The sequence below is a fragment of the Cuculus canorus genome, chromosome 3, assembly GCF_017976375.1.
Source record: "Cuculus canorus isolate bCucCan1 chromosome 3, bCucCan1.pri, whole genome shotgun sequence".
NCBI classification, from domain to species: domain Eukaryota; kingdom Metazoa; phylum Chordata; class Aves; order Cuculiformes; family Cuculidae; genus Cuculus; species Cuculus canorus.
The window spans coordinates 335,660-355,931 of record NC_071403.1 but is presented as its reverse complement, the minus strand read 5'-3'; the positions used below and the strand labels follow the sequence as shown (position 1 = coordinate 355,931).

The following is a 20,272-nucleotide window of genomic DNA, read 5'->3' as shown; positions in this document are numbered from 1 at the left end:
CTTTCTGCAGAAATACAGCACAGGAATTAGGTTGCTTTTTATACAACAGGATGGTCAAGAGTCCTCTGACCCTTTTCCACATTCTCCCAGTAAAATGACCTTTTCCATTCTGTGGTACCACAAGCAGCTGGGCGATGAATCCAAGTAGTGACTGCCTCCAGTACAAAACTCAGAAAGGCTGTGTATCCGTACACAGCCACCAGGAACACGTGGCGTGTCTGCTGCAAGCGTACTGTACTCAGTGGCAGGTACGCTCTCGGCTGGTGCCCCCAGCATTCCCCACCAGGATAATGGAACACACCGGCAGGCACATCCTGGCCGAGACCCAACACTTCACATCAGCCCTGCACGCAGTGAGCCACCAGCTCCGACGCCTGTCCCTCTGCAGGACCATGTTAGGACTTTGTAAATGTGGGAGATGTATGCAACAACCTAAGTCTCTGGGAGGCTGGGTCATATAACAGTAAGAATTAAGCAGGTATACGTAAGCATCTAGCTTTGGGCCTAGATTCTCCTCTCCAAACATCCTAAAAGACTAAAGCTTTCCAGGCTTGCAGCCACGTGAAGATTTAATGTTTTGGTAGAAACAGTTTTGCAGTCACAACTAAGGCAGCCAGGGAGAACATGCAGGCATAAAACTCACCTTCTGGTCCATCTCTCAGAGCACTTCACAGGTCAAGAGAATTATCCCTCTTGATTCATTTGTTTTCAGTACAGGACAAGGTTATGTATTACACAATTGCTCAGAGTTGGGACATCATCAATCAAAGCAATATACAAACCAGTAAAATATGGCCTGGGTTTTCTTCTATTTCAGAGAGTTTGGTCATGTTTCCAGACCTTACTGCACTGATAAGGGGGCTAGAAAATTTGCATCCTGGTGAGAACAGAGATTCTTATTCCTCTTACTTTCATCCAGGAGCTCAAATATTGCAAGAATCATGTTAAAAGTCACAAGCGACGTTAACTGAAAATCTAAAGGAAGATCAAATCTGCCATGCCACATCAGGCCAACCGCTCAAGTCCAGAATCCCATTCCTAGCAGAGATATTTAATCACTGTCTCAGGTTTAGAGAAAGACAATAACCCCATAATGCACCTGGCCAATTATGAAACGCTGTATATGGATAAGGAAAATCCTTCCTGATCCCTACAGAGACTAGCCAGTGTCCTGAAATATGAGATTTAATTAAGCCTGTCTTATTACTTCAAATGTTACAACTGTTCATAACATTTTCTAGGCTCTTTTCAATCCTGCATGGCATTCACAGTTACAGCCTCCCGTAGCACCAAGTCCACCGGCTCAACCTCACACTGTGAGGCGCTTTCTGTGGATGAATAAAATCATCCACCCTGTTTTCTCATTACAAACCCATACCAGCCAGAAATGTATGGCTTTTCTGGTGGCGTCACCTACCTCAGAGTCAGTCCCAAGCCCATGTGGCTGTTGGCCTGGCGATAGAGCAGGGAGGGTGGGAGAAGGGAAGGAGGCCAATATAGACAATGCACCAGGACTAGCAACACACCCCTTCTCAAGCACGCCTACAACTCACTGAGATTTCCTGCATGGGAAGAATCAGGATTATATCTATGATGGAACAACTATTAATTCAACCAAATAATCAATTATATTACTGTTCCTTTAACATCCCATCTGTAACATCCTCTGTTTACTGCCCATGCGATCTCATAAAAATCCACTATTAACATGACGAAAGCAGCAGAGAAGAGAGAAATGCAAAACCTTAGGTCCAACTATAAAGAGAAAAGGAAGGAAGGAGGAGGGTAGGCTACAAGTTAATAATTGTTCAGAATCTGAAGTCTACAGTAAAAAGGGAAATAGTTTACACTGTTAAACAAACATCTTACGGATGACAAGGTCTCCTGCCCATTTCTCACAATCCTCTAGGTAAATTAATATAACGGATTTGTAGGCGCAGTCTGAGCCTTACGCGAAGTTGGTTCTGGAGAAAATTGCTTCAAGGGGGAAGGGAAAAGGGGAACCGAAGAAGTCAGTTTGGAGAAGAGAATGTTGTAGTTTTGGAAATTCTCCTCCCTGAAATTACACAGTACCTCTTTTTGGAAACACCAGAGTAATGTTTAATCAGTCCTGGAACTACACGAGATCCTTGGCAACACCAGCTGAAAATGTGCCCCTGCAGGGCCCGTGAGGCCGGGAGCCCTGCGGCACGTCGGCTGCTGCACGCAGCGTCTGAATGGGGAGCAGCTTCCTACGGGGGAAACTGAAATTTCTGATGGAAATATTTTATTTTGAAGGAATTAGGTTTCTTCCTGTAAAAATGTATGACAGAGAAGCAGCGTTATCAACAAAACAGAGTGAATTCAGCAGAAGACCATCAGGGCTGGAGCACCTGCGCCACGAGCAGAGGCTGAGGGAGGTGGGCTTGGTCAGCCTGGAGAGGAGATGGCTTTGGGGGGCTGATAGCAGCCCCCACCGCCGCTGGTGCTTATGAGGGGGTTATCAAAGAGACAGAGGCAGGTTCTTCACAGCAGCACACAGGAGGACAACGAGCGTAAGTTGTAAGAACCGTCCCTGAGGAGAAATGTTTTATTGCAATGAAAGCAGCAGAAATCAAGCAGGGAAATGGGCTACCCCGAGAGGCTGTGCCATCTCCATTCTGGGCGGGGGTTAATACCTGACTGGACGAAGCCCTGAGCAACCTGATCTGATGGTTGATCCCACTTCGAGTAGGTTTGACAAGAGAGGTCCCTTCTAACCCGGGTGATCTTAAAGCTCCCAACCTGCTCCACCCAACACAGATTTAAGAACTGAAGCTTTCGGAGCAGATGAAGTCGCTCAGGTGCAAAATATCATCCCCTTTCATCCTAAATCGCCTTAGAAATCATACAGCTTCTCATCATCATCAGTGCCTCTCAATCTGCAGCCTGTGAGACTAGAGAGCTCATCAAGTACTTCTTCTGTTATCCGATACTTGTTTATAAACATGTCTACAGCATTCACAAATGATGTGCAAACAGTGCACTAAGGATAATGAATCGCGGTTCCTGGAACACCCAGAGCACGGCCCGCAGCCAGGACTCCCTGCAGAGCCTGAGGAGGCTCCTTCCCTCCTTGCAGTTGTCCCCCCTTGTGAATGACCCGGCCTGCCACACCGAGGGCTGCTTGCCCGCCTGAAACACATCATGAGATGAGCAGGATGCCATCAGCTATCACAGAATCATAGAATCACCAGGTTGGAAAGGACCCATTGGATCATCGAGTCCAACCATTCCTAACACTCCCTCAACCATGTCCCTCAGCACCTCATCCACCTGTCCTTTAAACACCTCCAGGGAAGGGTGACTCAACCCCATCCCTGGGCAGCTGTTCCAGTGCCCAATAACCCTTTCCGTGAAAATTTTTTTCCTGATGTCAAGCCTGAGCCTCTCCTGGCGGAGCTTGAGGCCATTCCCCCTTGTCCTGTCCCCTGTCACTGGGGAGAAGAGCCCAGCTCCCCCCTCTCCACAACCTCCTTTCAGGTAGTTGTAGAGAGTAATAAGGTCTCCCCTCAGCCTCCTCTTCTCCAGGCTAAACAACCCCAGCTCTCTCAGCCGCTCCTCGTAAGACTTGTTCTCCAGCCCCTCACCAGCTTCGTTGCTCTTCTCTGGACACACTCCAGAGCCTCAACATCCTTCTTGTGGTGAGGGGCCCAGAACTGAACACAGTACTCAAGGTGTGGTCTCACCAGTAAGTATCCAAAAGGTTTGAGGAGTGTTTGCAGCAAATGGATCAATCCTTTCTATGTACTAAATACTTTTCTCCCTGTTAGCATCATGCTTGTGAAATTCATGGATATCAACTGAGTGCCCAGTACCTAATGAAGCACAGATTTTGACAAGCTCTTGGCTGCTCAACAGCCTCTGAAATGTGAGGACATTCTGCACACAATAATAAATACGTTGGTCCATATGGGTCCTGAGGTCATTAAAGTCCAACACAAAGTATATGAAGTTCCTACACAGATTCTAATAAACCTTTACAGGCTCTGGAGCAGAACAGCAGAACGTTATGATTTTAGAGAACTTTGTGATTTTCGCTGTTTGGAAAAGCAAAGAACAAGAATCCAGGGAACAACAACTGTATAGTCTGCAGACTCTTCCCTGTCCTGTACAACCACAGCAACTGTGCACACACCGCTCTTCAATGTACTGCTCCCCGCAACACCGCGGCGCGGCAAACACAGCAGCTCTGTTCTACAGATGCTGCAGGGAGGCACCGGAGCACTAAATGATACCTTGAAAATCATACAACAAACAGAGAACTAAATACAGGTCTCCCAAATCCCAGGCCAGTGTCTATACCTGGTAAACATTGTTAACCTACACTTTCGTGCAAAAATTAAGGTGGTTTTAACCTCAGAAAAGGCTTGCAAAGGTTTTTCGAAAACTTAATTTTCTCTCAATGTACCAAGAGTTCAATTTATCAAAATTTAGTCAAACGTTTGATTGAAATGTAACCGCGCAAGTGTTCAAACTAGATTACTTCTGAACACCATGAAATGGAATTACCTTGGAAATCCTTGAATCACATGTTTTTTCTAACTTTTTATTTCCATTTTTTTACAGCAAGAATAAACCTTTGCTGGCCAAATAATGCAGAACCTGTGGTGGTGCCGACTAGAAACTATAAGATTAGACAAGTAAAATCTACCACAACACCTGCTGCTCTTCTCGATGCCCCACACGCAGCATTTTTAGCAAGAATTACTGAGTTCAAGAGATGTCTAATTAACACTTAGTCCTCGTGCTTTCTGAGTCTGACCCAGGTGCAGCAGTGAATGTGCCAGCTGAAGTTTCAGTTTTCTAGCATTTTGTTTTTAATGAAAAAAAACCTCTATTTTTCTGTCAAACAATAGTTTTAATGGAAGCTTTTTTGAGCAGCTCCATCCCAAGTGCTCTCAAGCCCCATTATTCAGAGAGTAAGGGCATTTAGTATCTCTAAGTGCTCAATACTTTTGTACTTGACCCTCTGGGATCAACATAACATGATGCTTTGAGCCAGAAAAGCAGTTCCAAGTAGCACAAAACCTAAAGTGCTGGTTCCCACTGGCTGGCAGATTTAACTGGGATGGATGCAGCATTCACCATTGCCAGCTGTCACCTCTGTCCCTCTGTTGGAAGCTCCCGTCCCAGGGACAGTTCAGCAGAACAAGTGTCCGCTCTCGAGTCAGCAGCGGCAGCTCGCTGAGCTGGGCAGGCAATAAGCTCCCCTGGCGGGATGCAGGCACACACTCGCGTTCAGGCAGCACCGTGGCAAGGCAGCATCCCGGCACAGGGTGGGGAAGGTGGCTGGGAGCCATCTCTGCACCAGCTCTCTGACTGCCACCGAGCAGGAGTCAACAGCCAAAGCCGGTCAGGTGTCTGCTAGTCTGTAGTGCTGCTGGTTTATAAAAAGGAATGACCCTATAGAAATAGTTAGGGCTCAAACTTTCGGTGTGCACATCTGTTCTTTGAGACAGACTCTAAGGCCACTTTGAATCACGGAATGAAACATACGGCTAGTGAAACCCAAGAAAAACGACCGCCTTTTCCCTTATGTCTGAACTTTTATCTGCTCATCTGAACATTTTGCAAAAAAACAACAGAAAACCTATTACAAAGATTGCTGGTGCATGAAATGATTGAGAAATATTTGCAGTTTGAAAGCAGTTTCACTTCCTGACTGATACCACAAAGAAGCTTTTTAATAAAGTTAACATCATCGTTATTTGTTTTACATCTATGTCCTTATTTCGTCTATTTTAGATTTCTCAAATACTTTTGTTGAAACAAAAAAAAAAAGGGCTCCTAAAGCCAGAGTTCATGGATTTTCATTGTAAGCCACACTGTTGATAATGTAATAGTGTTTCTAATAATAATACTCAGTGCTTACACCGTAAAGCAGCTTTCATCCAAATATTTCAATGCATGCCACCAATTTTAGTTAAGCTACCTAAATATATGCATACCATTTTACAGCTGGGTAGCCTGAAAGATTTTGTAGTCCTCTTTCCACAAGCGTCAAGGCTGAAAAACTAGGTTGTGGAGTCCTGAGTTAAAATACCCCAGGAACCATTAAACTATACTGTCTGTGCAACAGCTATTCACAGTAGTTAAGCTCCAGAGCTGGTAGAATACTAATTAAATTAATTTTGCAAATGTTTCTGTGCTGCTATTTGTGAGGTTGTGTTCCAATATGCAGACAAGCTGTTAGATAGTCATAAAATATATTTGTGAGTCCTGAAAGTAATGAATGCAGGCATGAATAACTAGCTAAAGACTGTCCTATGAAATAGAAATCATAACAAAAAGCTATCGTATGTTCCCTACTATTATTTTTGGTTACTTAAAATGTTTCAGCTACCCACTCAGAAAGCCACGTGACCAGTATCATAATCTTGCAGGCTGTGTCTCTTTCTAGAAACTACTTACAATGTGACCAGAATAAGAAGGCTAAATTTGTTCATTATCGTTTTGAACAATACAGTTAAATACAATCCCAGTACTGTTTTGACCCACAAGGGGATTGCCTCAGGGATGGCTGACCAATAGTTCTCGCTTTTAGTTCAGAAGGAGGGTCACTGGTTTCTATGACATCCTCTTCCAAGGTTGTGTCACTGGCAGTGGTTGTGTGGCAATTACTGGATTAAAACCACGTGGTCAGTCTTTGCTAACACAGTGACGCTTCAGCCTATGTTCTGCTTTACATCCAAGGTCATGTTTCTTGCATCTTCTTCTGAAGCCATCTGGGGGCACCTGCTGGCTGTTGGACTTGCTGGACCCTGGGTCAGCTCCTGCAGGATGTTGGACATTCCTACATAACTAAGTAAAGTGACACATGTATGTTGGAAGGTTTTTTCCCCACCATCTTTTTCTGAAAGGGGAAGCTAGACACGCATATTTAAACTTTATTCCTGTAGGAGTAAATGAGTTGCAAGCCACGCACGAAAACACGATTCTGCTGAGTGACAAATGTGGGAAACATGCAGTAAGGTGAGGCGTGAAGGGCAGGAAGCAAAGATCGTATCTGGGCAATTCATGTGTGCCTCTTTCTTTCATACAAAAATTTCATTGCCCAGGGATAATCCCAGAGCGAGCTGAAGGGTGTGAAACCATAACAATGAGTATATTTCTCCTATGTCGGTAGACTGTGTAATTTAGATCCTGGAAAGTTTATGCACCAGGACCTGAAACAACTGGAAAGAGGCAAAATCCTAGCAAAAAGGTTTTTCTGATGTGCAGAGACTTCCTTCCCCCTCAGGAAGCCCTCACAGCAGGCTGAGGCTACTGCTCTTCTCTGTCTCAGGTCTCACACAGTCTCCTGCCCACCACGCAGCAGGGAAAGGCTGCACTGCCATCAGGCATGCAGGATTTGCAGCAGGTTGTTTCCAGGTGGGAAGTGTCACTATGAGACCTGCAGAATCCCTGATGCTCCAAAATTCTGCCTTTCTTTCTTTCTTTCTTTAAGCATACCATTTCTATTTTGCTGATCATGACCATGCCCTCAAACACAGACCATCAGGTCGCTGGGGGCAGGGCTGGGCTGGCAGTGACCTTCTGCGCATGCACACGGGTGTACACACACACTTCGCAGGATGACCACATTTCAAACCGGAAAGCAAGACACTGACAGTGGACGACCATTCAAGCAGAATATATGAAAGGAAACTTGGGCATAAGACAACCTTTACCTGTTTCAGCAGGGAAAACAAGTCCATTTACAGCAAGGGACAAGGCGTTCTAGTGGCAGGACTTATCCCTGTATGATGCTTTTATTCTGCCACTTCCCAGCACCTCCAGTGTCTGTGTTGGGACATCTTCTATACCCATATCCGTCATCCTTGCATTGCAACCCACTAATCTTACTCTTGCCCCAGTACCTTCATATTCACTACTCCAGCTTCTTATCACTCCAAAAACTCTATACAGGCCTATCTATACATATTTAACATATAGAACATACCTATGTTCATTTTCATCCACATGAAGAACCTTTAGGCAACACCGTCCACTCCGTCCACTGCCCTGAACCCCCTTTATTCTCCAAATCTTTTCCTCTGTATGACCCAAGATTTAGGACCAAACCTTATATATCCTTTTAGAAACAGATGCAGGCACAAACTGCGATGCTAAGAGTGCTGGGAATTGCATCTCTCCATACTAACTTTCCAGCAGACCTGAGAACTTGGCATTCGGTGCATTAGCTTGGCTTCTTAGGTCTACGGAGCCAAGATCTTCAGAGATCCCAGGCTGTATTTGTTCATGCTGTTTGGCTCACGTATATAAAATATATTTGCAGCCATCATATGAAGAATAGATGTTACCATATTGATGGGCACTGTAATAAATAACAGGTCACACAATAAAATGGAAACAATCGGCCCTGCCATAGGAATAACAATTGGTAAACACGCTGGCTCCCTTTTTATGGAGCATTTCAGATTTTGTCTGGGTTTTACTGCACTGCAAGCAACATTTGCTTTGTGTTAGGTTACTCTTCTCTTTTATTCTCTTTTAAAAGCAACAGAGATTTGCTCTATAGTTACTGAATTTTTATTCTTATCTTATATACCACTGCACTATCCACATAAATGCAGTAAGATTAACCGTTCAAGTGTGACTAAAGCAATCTTGCAAATAACAGGAATAAAGTGATACTTTCCCCAACCCCCACTTCAGCAGACAAACAAAAAGTTGCTAAACAGCACAACTCAGCCAACATAGAAATCTCCAGCATTGTTCCTTTCTTGATGTTGATCTAGAAGGCAGAAAAATTGGAAAATGTGGAAGGAAAAAGAGGCATAGACTAGTACAGTTATGAGGATAAACAGAAATTCTCACATAGTGCATCGTATCTCTTTTCCAAAGCTATTTCTAGTGTATACCAAACACCTCCTCATTGATTCAACTGCAGAGGAAACTGTAGCCCATTAATCCAGTTAGCGTTGCTGCAAGTCGTATGTGAGCATGCAGAAACACATTAAACACATTTGGGGAACAAGAAGTAGTTTTTAACACATCACCCCTCTCAACATGGCTGTAGCAATGCTGCCAATTGTGGTGCAGTTTAATATAGATTTCCTGCAGAAATTAATTCCACGTGCCGACAGCTTCCTAGTTAATGCCTACGAGTCCCTCATTTATCTGTTTTGCATTTATCGATGTCAATGGCATAGAATACCCCCCACCTTCTCATGTTATGAGACAGTGAATAGTAGCTCCTCACGTTTCCTCTCCTCAGTAGTTTCCAGTAACTGTCTTGTGCTTCTCAAGGAAATTTTATAGTGTTTTAAATCTCTTTTTACTCAGGCCTCTCTTAACTTGGATCACTACACTCTTACTCAATCTATTTTATTTCATACAAAGTTTGTGGGGTTACCAAATACCTTTAGTATAACTGAGAGCTTCTAAATTATAGAGGTTATTGTTAATATTCTTTTTAATCAATTTAATTATTTGCAGATAAAAAGCAGCTGTTCGATGAAAACATGTAAGCATCATTGCCAAAATTACAGAGGACAAGCTGTGTACTGGCTTTCTCTATGTGATCTCACGTATCTCTGAATCTGTTAAGGCAACAATTTGGTTTGAGATCCAGTTTTGCAAGGAAAGCATTGTTAACCAGAGCCGGATCCTCTTTCTCTTTATACTCCAGCAAGCCTTCACCTAGGAGATTTGGAGCTCCAAAACAGCCTGAAGTCATTGTCTCATATTAGGGATGCACATCTAGGGAGACCAATCTCCCTTCTGTATTATCAGCGCTCTTCATGTACGTCATAATTATAGGTCAGGGCCCCGCTCTCAGCTTAATGCAACAACACTGAAACTCCACTGATGTCCACCGAGTTGTCCCCAATAAAATCGAGATTTCCAAACCCCACAGTCACTTAAGGTAAACATTACTGTTTTGTGAATGACCTCGTGTGGATCTTGCTGACCGTATGTTTGGATTCTAACATGCATGCTGGACATAAACATCACTTTTTTATTTCTCGAACTGTGAAAGTGGTTATGTTAAAAGCAACATTTGGTAAAAAGTCCTTTAGTAGATGAATTTCTGCACTTAACAGAAAGCAAGAAAACAATTGTTTCCTGTAATTGGACAGTTTGATTAGAGGCAGGTGGTGCAGAGCTGAGAAAACTGGAGCCACGAAGCCAATTTTAGCGTCAAGCACATTTCCTTTTGCTTTAGGATCCAGAAGCACAACATGTAAATTGCTTCCAAAAAAGGTGGGGGGAGAATAAAGAAGAATGTAAATTTAGTTCCTATTTATTATCCCTACTGGTAGTCCATAGTATAAGTTTGCAATGTGGAAAGGAGGTGCGTGCTTGATATTCATAATACACAGTGAACACAGGATAAAAAGAACATAGATGTAAGAACAAAATAAAAGATCTTTCAGATTTTCTTGAAAAGGTAGGCAAGAGGTGGTGAGGATTTGTTCTTGCACACCCCAATTCAAACAACACACCCTCATTAACCTGTTATCAACGCTAGCTGTATTACTTGTTTCTGCAACCAGTGCACCGAGGAGCCCCAGTGATGGGCGCTGCACCGGGCACCGTACAAAGCAGTACCTCGGAATGCAATGCAATTAAATTCCATTCAGCTCTTGCTGAGATTTCAGTGGGCATCAAACTCAGTTACTGCACACGTAAATGCAATAAGCAGCCTACTCAACCAGCCTCAGCACGCGTTAAGCCAAACACCACATCTAATCACGGAGAAACTAAAGTCTTGCCATGAGATGAGAAAGAGGTTCACTATTTTATATACAGCCGATTTGAAGGATACAGAAGATACCCAAGACTGAACTCAGACAGAATTAATTTTCTTCTTCATAGCCCACTTCACACTGATCATTCCTAAGAGTATGGTTTAAACAACCAAAGGATGAAAACCCCGGGGACGAATTGGCTGCAGGTACAGACCAACACTTAACTTTGGTCAGCATGCGGTGTAAGAAACATCTGAGCAAAGGAAACCTGCCCCTCAAAGGATAACAACACATCAAGTACTACCAGTGCCACCAAATGCCCCTGGAAGCTGTCCCCCACCTCCTCCCACCGAGATGTGAGATGCTCATCACTCTCATTCTGACGTGGTGCAGAGGACGTGATCTCATCCTACCCACTCCGACCTACAACCTGCTGCACATCTTGACAGCAAGCGAGAACAGAAAAGCGATTCAAGCAGCACTGGGTTCACAGCACTTCTCAGCTGGGCCCTGCGCGTGGGAGGAGGAAGCCGTCTTGGTTAGATGCGCGACTGCGAGCAAGTGCACACTCCCACTCCCACCACCTGCATCCTACTCAAGCGAGCTACACCTCTGGGCTGGACTTAAATGCTGTGTAAGCACAAACTCTCCTCAGCATTGCCGGGAAGGGGACGGGGAAGGCCCGTGCGAACAGCAGCACTAAACCACTAAGCACTGCAAGGAACGCAGAGGCAGGAAGGAGCTGAGCGTCTGAAGTGCATGGTAAAACTTGCAAGCGCTTTTCCCAGGCTTGTGAACATTATGCATCACATACGGCTCACAGCTGGGCCCGATGTCCCCACCTAACCTTGAGCATGGGAGTGCCTTTAGGCAAAGCTCCATCCAAAAGCATTGCCTGGTGAGGTATCTTAAATGCAGACAGATCAAGTTGTAAGTGTGAGCAGTGTGATCACTGGGACAGCCGGCACTCACGTAAAATATCGGAGGATGATTTGCAACACAGGTGAGCAGCACCACTCACGTATTTGATGGGGCAGAATGAGCTTCACCAGCTGATGCTTTCATGAGGGGTGACTGACACACAGAGATATGTTGGTACTGTTATAATAGTAATATTTTTACAAGGAAAATTGGTACTGAACAATATCTTTACTGGCACAAACATAGCTTCAGTCAACATCAACCATACACAACCACTTCTCCATCTATTCTTTCCCTCAAAGAGACATTTACTGTGGGCAACACCAGGTATACTTGCAGGGCAAGTAACTCTTCACATCAGTACTTGCACCTTTTAGGTGAGGGCAATATGCTGTATAGTACACCCTCGGTACTTATAAGTTAGGATTAGTAATAACATGAGAGTAAGGGACAGCTGACATTCCAGGTGGCTTCTTAATGTCAGAAAAAGTTGCTCTTTGTTAAAGAAAATTACAAATTCTGAGGGACAGAAGTGAGGCTGTATGAAATCCAGGAGTGCCTATGTGTCTCTGACACACTTTGGTGGTCAGCACCAGTAAATTGTTAGTTCCAGCTCAAAATAGTCTCTGGCTTTTTCTTAGCTGTTCAAAAAATGTTCTTACTTTGGACATTAATTATTCCAGAGCATTCCAGCCAGGATCCAGTAAGATAATTCTCAAGCCCCGCATTGCTTCAGTTGTGACCAGACACGAGGATCTGATGTAAAAGGAACAGTTATTGCCAACAACATGGGAAAAGAAGAACTTCTTGACCACCTCCCAGAGCTCACAGCTCCCTTGGCAAGTCCCTGTAACATTCCACTAAGAAGTCAGAGAAAGAATCAGTTCTGATTGTAACACTCTGGGCGCTGGTCTGAAAGAGGCCCTCTAAAACTAGGAAAGTCCCCTCAGCACTGAATAAGCTTGATTATCCTATGTTACATTTATAATATCCAGTTGTTCCACAGTTCAAGTTAAATTCTAATCACAATGTCAATACACTGAATTTCTTTGCATTCCCTCAGAGATGTCAAAACCAAACAGATTTGCTTTGGTAGAAATAGTATTTTTCACAATACCGTGCTATGAATAATCAGAACACAGCATTTGAGCTGTCTCACTATATTCTTCCTCAGCTTTTGCAGCATCATCCCCATGGCTATTGTCTCTTTTCATGCTACAGTATTTACCTAAATGATGCAAAAGCACAGGGACACTGGGTACACTTGTGCAATTGCTCGATGGACTAAACTGGAATAAAGTCAACACAGATTTTAAAGATGTTTAGGCATTTAGCTCCCACGGCATTAGGAACAAGACATCTTACAAAATGTGGTTGTTAGACTGGGACTGGAAGAAAACTGCACTCCTCTCTACAGCTGGAGTCTGATGGTCACGTCTGAAAAGGGTCTCTATCTCTAAAGCAGACAGAAAGCAGGCTCAAATCAGCTGGAGATAAGGTCAACAGTTATGGCGAGGGAGGAGGAAGACCTGTCCTGATTTTTCTAAATCTCCAGCAATTTCCAGTCCAACCAGATCTCTTCCAGGAGCAACCAATGCTGTGAAATGCAGCCTCTTCCCTAACCTGCAACCTTCCACTTCAGGAATGAGACACATTTCCCCGTCCATTCTGTTGTAACAAATATTCTGCAATACGCAAAAATAATAATAGCAAAAAAAAAAAAGAAAATGTTACTGAAAGGAGGCCCTCCAAGGCATCATTGTTCTCCCAGGAGGACAGGCTGAGAGAGCTGAGACCACGTGTCTGATGTTACCAAAGGTGCTCTGATACTCCAGTGATGGGTATGGTGCAGAAACACACCTAAAATAGAAACCACCCAGCTGATATGCTCTCAGATACTCTGACTCTCTTTAGATCATCATTGACGTTGCAGTCTTACCAGTCTTCCAGTACCTCCCAGTTTTCTCACGTTGTCCCATTTGCCTCAGAATTCAGAGGATCTGGTTACCCAGACGTGGGTTATAGCGACCTTGAGAAATTGAGTTTTCAGGTGTTTTGATTTCATGATCACCTGTGCGGGTCTGATCCTGATCTTCTCTAGTAATTCTCTTTTCTCCCTTGGGAAATTTCTGCCATCTGTCCTCTTATTCCTTCCTGAAAATGGAGGCAAAAAATATAGCTTTTAGCAACATCCTAAGTAAATGCTTTCACTTTCTCTCCCAGGCCCCATCATCCCTTTCAGTAGCCTGTATTTCAAAAGCACTGCAACCAAATAAATTTATTTATTTTTAAAAGTGAGCAAAGGTTTCAATTACCGGTTTCAATTACCGGTTTTTTCTTGCCCACTGTATGTATTTATTTCAAACACTTAAGCACATTTCCTTTCATTCTCCATCTGTCTTTTTTATTTCTATTCATTCTCTCTGTTGTGGATTGCCACCTAATGTAAAGCATTCTTGTGGAAGTCAGGTCTTCTAATTCAGCTGCTTACCCCTCAAACTTGTGCTGTGACCCTGCGTGTGCCAGTAAACTCCAATAAGCCTCAGTTTCCTACCTTTAAATAGGATGTTGTCTGTTCAAACCATTCCATTAAAATTGTTTCATCAGAATAGTAATACTTTGTAAATGCTAAATAGTACTTCTATTTCATGCCAATCATGCCACACACGTTACTAAACTTCTTTGTGTTTACCTCTGGGCTGACACACTTGTCACAAGCGATTGTCAGGCTCTGGGTTCTCAGTGAACAGGTAAATATCACTTCACAGAGATTGCCTTCGCTCCGGGACACTTTGCTCTCCTGCACAACCTTCCTCCAAAACTGCTTAATGAAAGCACGCAGAGAAAACCTGTTAAAAAGAAAGTGAATTTTTAAGCTGAACAACAGATAATGTAAATAATTATTCTCATTTTAAAAGTTTCAGTAAGAGCCTGTGAATGCATGCGCACACCCAAAGCATTTGCGACACCATGTATCACAGTGAAATGGGAAGGAGCATCCAGTGCAGCCATATGGGAGATGGATCCCGTCTATTTATTTGTGGCTCAGAGAGAACAGAAAACACATAATGCTCAAATAATGTTAACAAATTAAAAATTGATACGTGTTTTGCTTGGTTTGTTTGAGGTTTGTTTTTTGTTTTTTTAATTTCAGTACGATATTATTCAAATTAATTGACAGAGATGGACTACTCTCATTTTAGTTTCGAATGGTCTCATTAACACTTAGCTCCACAAATTGTAGTTTCATTTAGCAAAGTAAAAATGTCCTTCCTACTCAGAGCAACTCAACAAAGCCTCTTGTGGTTACTGCTGCTGGGACCTTTGTAGACACAAGTCTAGGTGGTCTTTGTGCTTCATGCAATAATTTGCTGACACCTTCTGCCCACTGAGCCTTAGCCACGTTCCCCACATGCCCCGAACTACACTCAATATTATTCGCACATAAGGATATTCAAGAAGTTCAGGATCTGACCCAAGGGTAACAGAGTCTGTATTGTACAATTCATGGGAATAGAAACATCTCAGTCATCATTTGTCCTTCCTAATAGGAGGTTATACCATTATACTACTTCTGCTCCGGTTGCTCCAGCAGAGAGGATTGTCTTTACGTTGCTCTCCACTATACTGTCAGGTGGCATCTGCTCTGGGCACCTCCAGTACCGCACGTCTGCGGGAGCGAGTGCGTAAGGGGGAGAGTGTGAGAATTTTCATTATTGTTTTGAAATAGAAAGGCACAATCAATGGCTTCATCCCAGTCATTGGGAGGACTGGAGCAGAGCTCAGTGCCTGGTTCATGTCTGCTATCTCTCTCCTCCGACCAGATAAAAAGGGACAGTGGGAAAACCATGATGCCCTGCCTCAGTAAACCTGTTGGGCAGAACGACCCACAGCAGGAGCACTATAGGAGACTTTGAAGATCTGCAAACCACAACTTTTTCTCTAAGATTCACCTCACTTCTTTTTCTTTTTTAGTGATTTTTTTTAGTGATTCCTGACTAGGCTGTTACAAAACTCAACATGTGTTCATCGTTTCCAAACATGCCTTCACAAGGATGCTACTTTTGTGCCCTGGCCCCTTTGACATTTCCATCTACCCAACATTCACAATTTTTTCCTTGGATTTTGTTTTCTAAAACTATTCTTCTCCGTCCAACATTTAGAATACATATTGCTGCCATGAATTGTAGATAGTTAAAAGAAAAGGAACCCTGTGGAGACATCTGAAATCTAAACTCAGACAGGCAGCAATCTAAAATAAACTACATCCGGTGTTTCAGCTTTGATTCTGCTGCCACCAAAGGCAAATGGCACAATTCCCATTGATTCCAATTAAATCATAGGCTAGGTCCTCTTCTTACTCGTCTTTCTTTTTTAGATGTCTGTACTTGCTTTTCAGTCGTAGGTTTCCCTGCAATACTGTGTGGATCTCAGCACCGTGAAAATTTTAAAAGAGAATTGATTTCTCTTTTACAAGTGCAAATCTTGGTATTATTTTTTTTAATAAAGAAAGTAGGTAAGCTTTTTAACTCCTGTAATTACAGATATGGAAGAAAAAGCAGCATAGTTTTGTACTCATGATTTAGTTGGTTTCACTTCACTCTATAATCTGTCCTAAGATCCAACATTCCTTCGGTACATGCCTCTCTACTTAAGAAAAAAAGAGTCTTATGACACCAAATATATAAACACTGAAACATTTTGCAGTGAGATGGCTGCTTAACCCTTACACATCTTGCTTGAACTTGACATGCTTTATCTCAAACAGAACCCACACGCGCACATTTTAAGGCTGCGCTTTGCACACATGTGCATGAAGGGAGCCACGCTGGTGTGTTGGTGCTGCCATTCTTGTAGGAGTTGTGTCACCACAAGCTATGCAGCTTTTTGCTTCACTCTTCCTTCTTACAAGGGCAGCAGGAGAGTCTCCTGGTTTACGTCTCAACGGCAACACAGAGCATGGTACCAGATCTGCTGTGGGCAGTTTGGGTACAGCTGTGTTGAGACATCTGGGGGTAAAGTTTCAGGGTTGTTCCCTCCGGTGCTCTGCTAGGCTCACAGTCCTCTTTCCCAGAGGTTATTACCCGCTGTCCTTGAAACTCTGGCCTGCCTGGTTGCAGAGAAAAGCCTGAAAACATGGAATCTTACAGTATTTTGAGGTGTGACTCATGACTTTTCGCCATGAAGGGCGCATACTATTGCCTCCTTTCCACTTCCCTTTGTCTCTCTGCATGCAGCCGCACCTTGCAGATGTTCAGGGAGGAGTGCTTGCACTCAGGCACCCTAAAAGCAGCTTCTGTGTATGCAAAAGTCAGCATCCGCGTACCCAGGTGTCACTATTCCCAGCGGGCGGGTTCTGCTTGACGGGGCCGCATGTGTATAAGCAGTTGCCCCTTTGACCACACTAGTCTCTAAATATCACACTTTAGCAAAGTAGTGCAGCTACTTCCATGTGTTCTTTCACATTTTTGAAAGTAGTTTTAGAGTTAGATACACAGCTGTCTACCTCGGACTTCTACTTTTCCACTTGTACGATTTGACACTACCGCGCAGAATTTATGGCTTTATGCCATTGATGGATCCTGGATGAATTTGCTCTCCTTTGCTTATCAGAATTCTTAAAACAGTCAATGTCGGTTCTGAATTTTTAGGCCAAGATGCAATCCATTTCCCACACGTGTACCCAGGCAGGGCAAAGGGTACAAAGAGCCCCCCAGAAACAAATTAGTATCTCTCAGGCACAGAAAAAGACGTAAATATCAAAATGACACTGTCTATCATCCCTTCAAAGTCCTCACTTCTTGCCTTGGTCCATTTCTGGCTCTTTGTCTCTGTGTGCGTATTGTTATGTTTGCCCCATCCCACCCTCCACGATCAGGCCAGCCACTGTCTTCCCGCATTTCCTTCTCTTTCATGTCTTTCGCCAATCTCCCCAAGACATGGCTTTCTCCTGAAGAACAGGATGGGAAGGAGGATGCCCCCCATTTGACTCTCTGAATGCAACTCAGGTAGCAAAGGGAAACACGGACCCCCACACAAGCCAGCCTGAGCATCTGTGCCCCAGAGAGTGGCGATCTTGGGGCAGGAAACACCCCGGCGTTGCTGTTCTATCCAGCGCCAACAGTACCAGACCTCAAAAAAACACCACCATAATATAATTGTGAGATTGGTGCAGGGAGGAGGAGGATGGGGATGCCACGGTGAGCTGGCACGGGATCCCAACAGTGCTGAGCAGGCAGCCCTCGCTCAGCTCCTTGGGGAGCTGCTGCCTCAACCACCCCCCTGGTCACAGCGCCCCTTCCCTCCATATCGATCACCACTCTGCACCTGAGGAAATGACAACCATAACTGGTGCTCAGGCTATCTACCAGGCATAAACAATGCTGTTGATGAGGGTAATTTTCAGATGAGTTGAGATAAGTACGTTGTGTTTTACTGTGACCTTCGCAGCTATTTCACGCAAAGCCCAGGGCTCGGTTAACTGTTTCTAATGTCTGCTGAGAGCGCTCAGCAGAGAAAGAACCAGTCCAAACAAATGGACCGCTGTCCTCCTTATCACCAATCCCCCTCGGCTTCCTCCGGGGCTGGGGGGACGCGTGGCCTTGCCCCATATCTGATGTGGCTGGGGTGGTGGCAGTACAGATGAGATCTAGGCAGCTCTGCCCTGCAGATGCTTCCCAAAAGAACAGCCCTCCTGACCTCACGGCTTTCCAAGGTCGTCTAGCAACACACAACGAAAAACCCTCTTAATTCAGATTTGTCTTAAGGCAGACTAAAATATGTACCAACACAAATGTCAAAGAGCTCTGTCATTTTGCCCCAGAGACAGCAGAACGGGTTTACTCCTTTCCCAAATCTAAAGGCAGAAGCTCTGTCCCTCCAGCAGAGTCACATCCTGGAGCTCTGCTGGCAGAAAAGCTTCTGCAAGCTGGCAACAAGTTTTTATATCAGGCGGATCACTCAAAACACCCCTGCTGCCTTCAGAGCAGCACAGAGGGAGCACAAGTCCTCATTTCTCTTTATACTCCCTGGATCATTTCATCAAGAAATGCCACTAGATGACAACACCGACACCACATCAGTCCCAGAGGAACCTGCCCAGAATGGCCTAAGCCACCTTCGACGTGAAGCTGCCCAAAGAAATCATCACTCTAGACACCTTTAACAGCAACGCCTGTGACTCAGATAGCGCTTCCCATCAGTAAACGTCGAAGGTAGCTAAGCATCGCTACCCCATGCAGATGGGGAAAACCAGAGCCGCTGGGCTAAGTGATTTGCCTGCAGCCCCGCAGCACCTGGCAGACCTCGGAGCAGGAACCGGGGCCAGGGCTATCTTGTGCTGATTCGTGGCAGCCAGCCAGCGCATCCCACCTGCCTCAGCAGGGTTACAGCCCGCTTGCTCCTCTGCATGCATGAGCTGAGTGTGACCTCACAAATTCTTTCGCTTGGAGACCAGATGAAATATAAATTTAACCGGTTATTTTTGCCATTAAATGCGTTCCACCAGCCAAGTCCCACCATAGAGTATACATGAATACAAAACAAGACAGAATGTTAAAAGTTAAAGCCTAAGAGGCTGAATTCAGTAAAACAAATAGTTACATTCAATAAAGTATCATATTTGTGATTATGGAGTTTTGTTAGATAACATCTTATTTCTACAATGTAGCTAAAATGAATGGTTAGGCTAATCAGTGCAAGGGTTTAAATAGTCTTAAATACATTAGCATAATCACTTATAAAGCAATGTGTAGTTTATAAATGAATTAATGGCTACAAATTAAAGAAGAAACATCTGCTTTTTAAAGCACCTGCCCACTTTATAGAGAAAAAAAAAAAAAAAGCAATGTTGGGCATTCAGATTTTCAAATGCTCTCAGGCTGTGCCCTGTGGAAATGCCCACTTGTGCCCTCCCCGGCCCAACCCGCCCGGCCCTCCAGGGACTGCTCACAGCAGGTACGACTCCGGCTGTGAATGGAGCTTTGCAGACTCCAGTCCTGAACTCTAATCAGTTCTACCTCGCTCAACTTCAAGATGTTTTATGTTATGTTGTGTTCGGGTTAAACTGTTCCAGGATTTTGAAGTGCTTGTCCCTTCTCAGAACTTTGCAAAGGTGTATTTTCATTTACACGATGATTTTACAGGCATGTTGAGTCTTCAGGAGGGAGCAGGGTGCGTGGTTCTCACTCTGTGCTCCCTCACCCCTGCACCTCTTTCACGCTATTCAGTGAATAAGGATGGCTTCCTCACGGCTTCCTCGGATCAAGCACACCTCAGCCAAGCTGACTGCCCGTTCCCCTTGGAGTTGAGGGAGACAAGTGCCTACATGGCTGCTCTGCAGTCAAGGAAGGAGCCACACTGAGCCTACACTGAAGAAATCCCTGCTAGAAAGACCCTCTGTAGCCCCATATCACAGCCCCCGCTGAACACGCAAAGCTGCACATATAATGGGGGTTCAGATGTTTCATTTTCTGGAACAGAAACTGTTGGGTTTACAGTTGGGCTCAATGATCTTAGAGGTCTTTCCAACCTAAACAAGTCTATGATTCTTGCAAAAAGTGACATTGAAAAGGCGAGTAAGGAATGTTCACTGAGAATGAGGGACCCAAACAAGAAATCGGGAGACAGAGCCA

General features: G+C 44.2%; 1 long non-coding RNA gene across 23 annotated transcripts in view; it reads right to left on the bottom strand.

The window, feature by feature from the left end:
* Nucleotides 1-20,272, bottom strand: part of LOC128851851 (uncharacterized) — a 352,018-nt gene that overhangs the window by 265,471 nt on the left and 66,275 nt on the right. For 22 of the 23 annotated variants that reach the window (XR_008449359.1, XR_008449379.1, XR_008449361.1 and 19 more), the window contains 2 exons: nucleotides 14,332-14,488; nucleotides 13,579-13,793 (listed from right to left, as the gene is read on the bottom strand). This is a non-coding gene — a long non-coding RNA (uncharacterized LOC128851851). The remainder of the gene's footprint in view (nucleotides 1-13,578; nucleotides 13,794-14,331; nucleotides 14,489-20,272) is intronic. The other variant, XR_008449367.1, reaches the window with a different exon arrangement.